The sequence below is a fragment of the Triticum urartu genome, chromosome 6 (assembly GCF_003073215.2).
Source record: "Triticum urartu cultivar G1812 chromosome 6, Tu2.1, whole genome shotgun sequence".
NCBI classification, from domain to species: Eukaryota; Viridiplantae; Streptophyta; class Magnoliopsida; order Poales; family Poaceae; genus Triticum; species Triticum urartu.
Window position 1 is genome coordinate 23840113 of NC_053027.1, and position 7183 is coordinate 23847295.

Sequence of the window (7183 nt, forward strand, 5' to 3'; positions counted from 1 at the left end):
ATGATGATGGGGGTTATGTGGAGAAGACAAAAAGGAGAAAGTCTCACATCAACGAGGCTAATCAATGAGCTATGGAGATGCCCATCAATTGATGTTAATGCAAGGAGTAGGGATTGCCACGCAACAGATGCACTAGAGCTATAAATATATGAAAGCTCAACAAAAGAAACTAAGTGGGTGTGCATCCAACTTGCTTGCTCACGAAGACCTAGGGCACTTGAGGAGGCCCATTGTTGGAATATACAAGCCAATTCTATAACGAAAAATTCCCACTAGTATATGAAAGTGACAAAACAAGAGACTCTCTATCATGAAGATTATGGTGCTACTTTGAAGCACAAGTGTGGTAAAAGGATAGTAACATTGTCCCTTCTCTCTTTTTCTCTCATTTTTTGGGCCTTCTCCCTTCTTTTAATGGCCTTTCTCTCTCTTTTTTTATTCCTCACTTGGGACAATGCTCTAGAAAATGATTATCATCACACTTCTATTTATTTACAACTCAATGATTACAACTCGATACTAGAACAAAGTATGACTCTATATGAATGCCTCTCGCGGTTTACCGGGATATGCAATGAACCAAGAGTGACATGTACGAAAGAATTATGAATGGTGGCTTTGCCACAAATACTATGTCAACTACATGATCATGCAAAGCAATATGACAATGATGAACGTGTCATGATAAACGGAACGGTGGAAAGTTGCATGGCAATATATCTCGGAATGGCTATGGAAATGCCATAATAGGTAGGTATGGTGGCTGTTTTGAGGAAGATATAAGGAGGTTTATGTGTGAAAGAGCGTATCATATCACAGGGTTTGGATGCACCGGCGAAGTTTGCACCAACTCTCAATGTGAGAAAGGGCAATGAACGGTACCGAAGAGGCTAGCAATGATGGTAAGGTGAGAGTGCATATAATCCATGGACTCAACATTAGTCATAAAGAACTCACATACTTATTGCAAAAATCTACAAGTCATCAAAAACCAAGCACTACGCGCATGCTCCTAGGGGGATAGATTTGTAGGAAGAGACCATCGCTCGTCCCCGACCGCCACTCATAAGGAGGACAATCAAAGAACACCTGATGTTCATGCTACAGGACTTGCAAACTTCAACACAAGTATTTCTCAAATTCACAACTACTCAACTAGCACAACTTTAATATCACTACCTCCATATCTCAAAACAATCATCAAGCATCAAACTTCTCTTAGTATTCAACACACTCATAAGAAAGTTTTTACTAATCTTGAATACCTAGCATATTAGGATTATTTAAGCAAATTACCATGCTATTTATCTTAGGTATGACTCCTAGATCTTAGGTATGACTCCAAGATCTTAGGTAAGTCTCGAACGGCCATGAGGAGGATGCCTGATATTCATCCCCTTTATAAAGGGACAAGGCTTTTTCTTTTTTCCCTCCCGTGCTCAATCGAATCCTTCCCCCGCCTCGAGTTCTAACATCCAAAGCCCAGGTCAGGTGCCCCAGACCTTCAATCATGTCCGGATCCAGCCTTCAAGGCCGGTGGATGCCTTCCTCCGTCACGGAGGAGGACATCAAGAAGTTGAGGGAGGCCAGATATTTGACCGGCAAAATTTCGCATAGGCTGCCCGCCCGAGGGCAGGTCGTCCCCACTCCCGAACCCAACGAGAGCGTTGTGTTCGTCTCCCACTTCCTCCGAGGACTAGGCCTCGCTCTGGATCCCTTTGTTACGGGTCTTATGTTCTATTACGGGCTGGATTTTCACGATCTGGCCCCGGATTCACATCTTCACATCTCATCATTTACTGTCGTTTGTGAGGCCTTCCTCCGCATTACCCCTCACTTCGGCATGTGGCTCAAGACCTTCGATGTGAAGCCGAAGATGGTCGAGGGGCAGTACGCAGCGTGCGGAGGTGCTCTAATAAGCAAAATTGCTGACGCTCCATAGCCAAAGGGTTCCTTTCCAGAGGTGTCCGGATTGTGGCAACGGGAGTGGTTTTACGTCATAGCTCCCCGAAGTGCCAAGTGGGTAGCTGCCCCTACCTTTCGCTCGGGCCCTCCACCACAACTGATGTCATGGATCAACAGGGGGCTGAGCTGGGGTCCAGCCAAGGACGTGCCAATACTGCAGAGCCGCATCCGAGATATCTTCGAGGGAGATTTCAGTCTGGTTATGTTAATGCAAGTTGTGCTGGTTCGTCGAGTCCAGCCTTGCAAACGCCGGCCCCTCCGCTTGTGGGAATTCAACACGGAAGGATCGCGCACTATTCAGAATTTCCTCGGCATGACGCACGAGGAGATGTACAAATCGTTCTTCGGACCCCAAATAGAGTGTCCGGACACTACCGAGGACGTGGGCCTGAGCTGCAACCGCCCCGCTCCCCAAGTAAGTAATCCCATGGCCGAACACACTGTCCTTTTATTTATCATGACATGATTCTGAAGAATCGCTCTTTGACCAGGACTGGATAACAAAGGCGAAGATGATCCGGTGTTCGGCCCCCCTTCCTGAAGGCTTGGACAATGCGGTGCTGGAAAAGATGCTCGAGCCCGCACCTTGTCTAGTGCCCTCGAAGGAAGATGAAGGGGGGAATAAAGAGGGAGAAAGCGGGCCTCCATCGCTACCTATTCCAATCGAGGGAATGAGCGCCTTCGCGAGGGAGGATAACCAAGAGGAAGAATCTGACATTCTTTATCCCCGAGGAAGGAAGAGGTCTACGTCTGAGGATCCGGAAACTAAGGTTTCCAAACGGGAGAAGAAATCTCCGCCAGAGGGACCTGCCTCGGAGGGTACTCTTGCCGCACAATGCCCGCGCGGGGATCAGCCCTCAACCAAGTTGTAAGTAAAAGGGTATTCAATAACGAAAATATCTTGCTCTATTTCTGAGGAAAATAATCAAAGCATTTATCTTGCAGTTCGGATCTTAGCCCTTCTTAGCAGAGTTCGTCTTCGGGGGATCTTCTTCCGGAGATGATGGAGAGCGAAACGCCTCCCCCTGCCACACTACCTTACGAAGCGGGCGACCCCGAGGTGTCGTCGCGGAGGGCTTCTCCTGATCCGGCAAGGCCAGAAGGTAATCCTATGGCCACCCGAAGTCCTCAGTATCCGGCTCTCGAAGAGAGCAATCAAAAGAGTCTGGCACCGTCTGGTGTGCGGTCGGACGTACTGAGGGGTCTGCTGGAGAAAACGGCTATCTCAGAAGAGCACCACACATTGATGGGTACGGTGATTGAAAGGATTTCGTCCACCAAAAGCGGGCTGCATGAAGCCTTTATGAGTCTACTGACGGGTTTTGAGGTACGTGAAATGATGTACATTTTTGAAAGTACCGCACATTTTTAGATGTGCCCTGTGTAGATAGTAGCCCCTGAGACTCTGGTTGTCGTCGAAAACGCTGGCAAACAGAGGATCATAGTCCCAGGTAATAACCAGACTGCTTTTATATGCAGGTGGTTGAAGCTCCGGTGGCTAGCCGGACTAATGGGTTTGCCGAACTGAAGCGGCAACTGGATGCGGCAGATGCCGACATTGTGCTTGTTAAGAAGCGGCTTGACGAGGCACAGGGTAGGTGATTTTTCTGGTGAATGTCACATAGTAAGAGCAGCATGATGCCAGTATCTTTAATATGTTGTGACTGTAGATGGAGCTGCCACCGTGGAGACCCTTCGGGCGGAGCTTACCCGAGCCAAGGAGCAAGCAAGGAGTAGTAATGCGGCCGCTTTAAAGGCGGCCGAAGAGTTAAGGGCCGAATAGGCCGCACATTGCGGGAGCAAATAAAAAATTGCCAAGATGGCCGTGGAGTTAAAAGATGCTGCTGACCATTACCGGCTTCTTGAATAGGAAAACCGGGTGAAAGCGACGGACCTAGAGAAGGCCAGGGTGGCTGCCAAGTAAGCCCGCTCCAAAATTAGAGCGACGAAGGAGGAGCTGAATCAAGCTACAGATATCGTGTCTGGGAAGCCCTTCTTGTTGCGGACTAAGTTCGGAGGTCCGAAGTATGCTTCTCTGGACCGGCTATGGAGTTCTGCGAACGCGTACATGGATTTGGCTGTCAGCGTTGCTGATGCCGCCGAGTACTTCAAGGATCAGAAAGGTCCCGAAGTGGAGATGCTGTTCTGGTCACAGTTTCATGCTCCAGTCCGTCTACTGCTGCTGAATGAGCGATTAACCGGTTGGGCCGAGCTCCATAGGTTGTCCGGACTTGCCATGAGGTCCGTTGTGGATCACCTATGGCCGGGAGGGCCAAGGCAGAATAGCTACTTTAGCTTAGTGCAACAATTCCTTGAAGCTGTGCCATGCATCGATGTTGTAAAGAGATCAGTGTGCATAGAAGTTGCGCGGATGGCCCTTGCCCGTGTCAAAACATACTTGGCGGAGATGGAGGCCACCACTGTTGCGGCACAGGGTTCAGCCATAGGCCGAGTGGCTGCCGAACACTACTTTGAAGAAGTCCTTGAAGGCGCTCGTTCGATAGAGGCGTGATGCTCGAAGAATATTATTTTCCAGTGACGTGTATTCCCATTGTACAAACAATGTTTTATTGAACTTATCAAGGCTATATTTATACTTTTGCCCGAAAGTGCTATGATGCCTCCTGTGCGGCCGTTTATGTATATATTGTTGGAAATATGCCCTAGAGGCAATAATAAATTGGTTATTTCCTTGTTCATGATAATCATTTATTATCCATGCTATAATTGTATTAATTGGAAACTTAGATACATGTGTGGATACATAGACAACACCATGTCCCTAGTAAGCCTCTAGTTGACTAGCTCGTTGATCAATTGATGGTTACGGTTTCCTAACCATGGACATTGGATGTCGTTGATAACGGGATCACATCATTAGGAGAATCATGTGATGGACAAGACCCAATCCTAAGCCTAGCACAAAGATCGTGTAGTTCATATGCTAAAGCTTTTCTAATGTCAGGTATCATTTCCTTAGACCATGAGATTGTGCAACTCCCGGATACCGTACGAATGCTTTGGGTGTGCCAAACGTCACAACGTAACTGGGTGGCTATAAAGGTACACTACGGGTATCTCCGAAAGTGTCTGTTGGGTTGGCACGAATCGAGACTGGGATTTGTCACTCCGTGTGACGGAGAGGTATCTCTGGGCCCACTTGGTAGGACATCATCATATGCGCAATGTGACCAAGGAGTTGATCACGGGATGATGTGTTACGGAACGAGTAAAGAGACTTGCCGGTAATGAGACTGAACAAGGTATCGGATACCGACGATCGAATCTCGGGCAAGTACAATACCGCTAGACAAAGGGAATTGAATACGGGATTGATTGAATCCTCGACATCGTGGTTCATCCGATGAGATAATCGTGGAACATGTGGGAGCCAACATGGGTATCCAGATCCCGCTGTTGGTTATTGGCCGGAGAGGTGTCTCGGTCATGTCTGCATGGTTCCCGAACCCGTAGGGTCTACACACTTAAGGTTCGATGACGCTAGGTTTATAGGGAGTAGATATACGTGGTTACCGAATGTTGTTCGGAGTCCCGATGAGATCCCGGACATCACGCGGAGTTCCGGAATGGTCCGGAGGTAAAGATTTATATATGGAAAGTCCTGTTTTGGTCACCGTAAGAGTTTCGGGTGCTATCGGTAACGTACTGAGACCACCGGGAGGGTCCCGGGGTCCACCAGGTGGGGCTACCTGCCCCAGAGGGCTGCGTGGGCCAAGTGTGAGAGGGGACCAGCCCCAGGTGGGCTGGTGCGCCCCCCACCAGGGCCCAAGGCGAAGAGAGAAGGGAAAAGGGGGAAACACTAGGCTCAGATGGGCCTAAGGCCCACCTAGTGGTGCGCGCCCCCCCTCTCTCCCCCCTTGGCCGCCCCCCTAGATGGGATCTAAGGCTGGCCGCCACCCCTAGGGTTGGAAACCTAGGTGGGGGCGCAGCCCCTCCCTTTCCCCTATATATAGTGGGGTTTTGGGCTGCCATACAGACGAGAACATCTCCTTCTTGGCGCAGCCCTACCCCTCTCCCTCCTCGTCTCTTGCGGTGCTTGGCGAAGCCCTGCTGGAGTACCACGCTCCTCCACCACCACCACGCCGTCGCGCTGCTGCTGGACGGAGTCTTCCCCAACCTCTCCCTCTCTCCTTGCTGGATCAAGGCATGGGAGACGTCACCGGGCTGCATGTGTGTTGAACGCGGAGGTGCCGTCTGTTCGGCACTAGGATCATCGGTGAGTTGGATCACGGCGAGTACGACTCCATTAACCCCATTCACTTGAACGCTTCCGCTTAGCGATCTACAAGGGTATGTAGATGCACTCTCCTTCCCCTCGTTGCTAGATTACTCCATAGATTGATCTTGGTGATGCATAGAAAATTTTGAATTTTTGCTACGATCCCCAACATATATGTATATAACCTGAAAGATGGTAGTCGTCAGCTTCAGCCCCCACGCATATAATGCGGGGGTGTTCGCAGAAGACGCATGTTCACACTTGATCCAACGTCTTGGACCATTAAGGAGGTGATAGCGCAGCAAACTAGGCAACAGGACTATAATGCTTTAACACTTTCACTTAGCCAGAGGATTTTGACAGTGGGGCTACTATATAGCCCCTAGTGGCTCCGCGCTCATCCGGATTCGGGGCGCGTACATGCCTGGCCGGGAAACAGCCCTTCGTTAAGGCGGAGGAATCCCGAAGATTCCGCTAGGTCATCGAGTGGTTGACCAGTCTCACGCTATATCATGACAGTCAGTTTTCGGCTTTCTCTACTGAGGTGCTCGTCCGGATGAACCAGGGCACAATCGTAGTAGTTCTCCTGGTGCCGCGTTAGCCGATAGAGCGGAACGTAAGGTAGCAAAACATAGGAGCCGGGCAAACCCAACATTTGACCAAAGACATGATTCGGAGCTGATGCATATAAGGCCAAACTCGCGACGCCGAACACTCACTAAGGTATTCGGTCTTTATGATGTAAACCGGGCCTAAACAGTGCCCTTTGTAATAAGCCCCTGGTGTCCAGGTACGTGCAATATTCTGACGTGGCCACGTGCCAATACGTCAGCATCCCTCTCAATTGTACTGAGAATCCGAGGGATGTGTATCAACAAGAGACATAAAAAAAGGTTTACGCAAGGTCTTAATCTAAAAAGAATCCTTGGAATGGTTCCCTGCTGCACGTCTGCGCCTGTGTCTCTGTTGTGCCATATT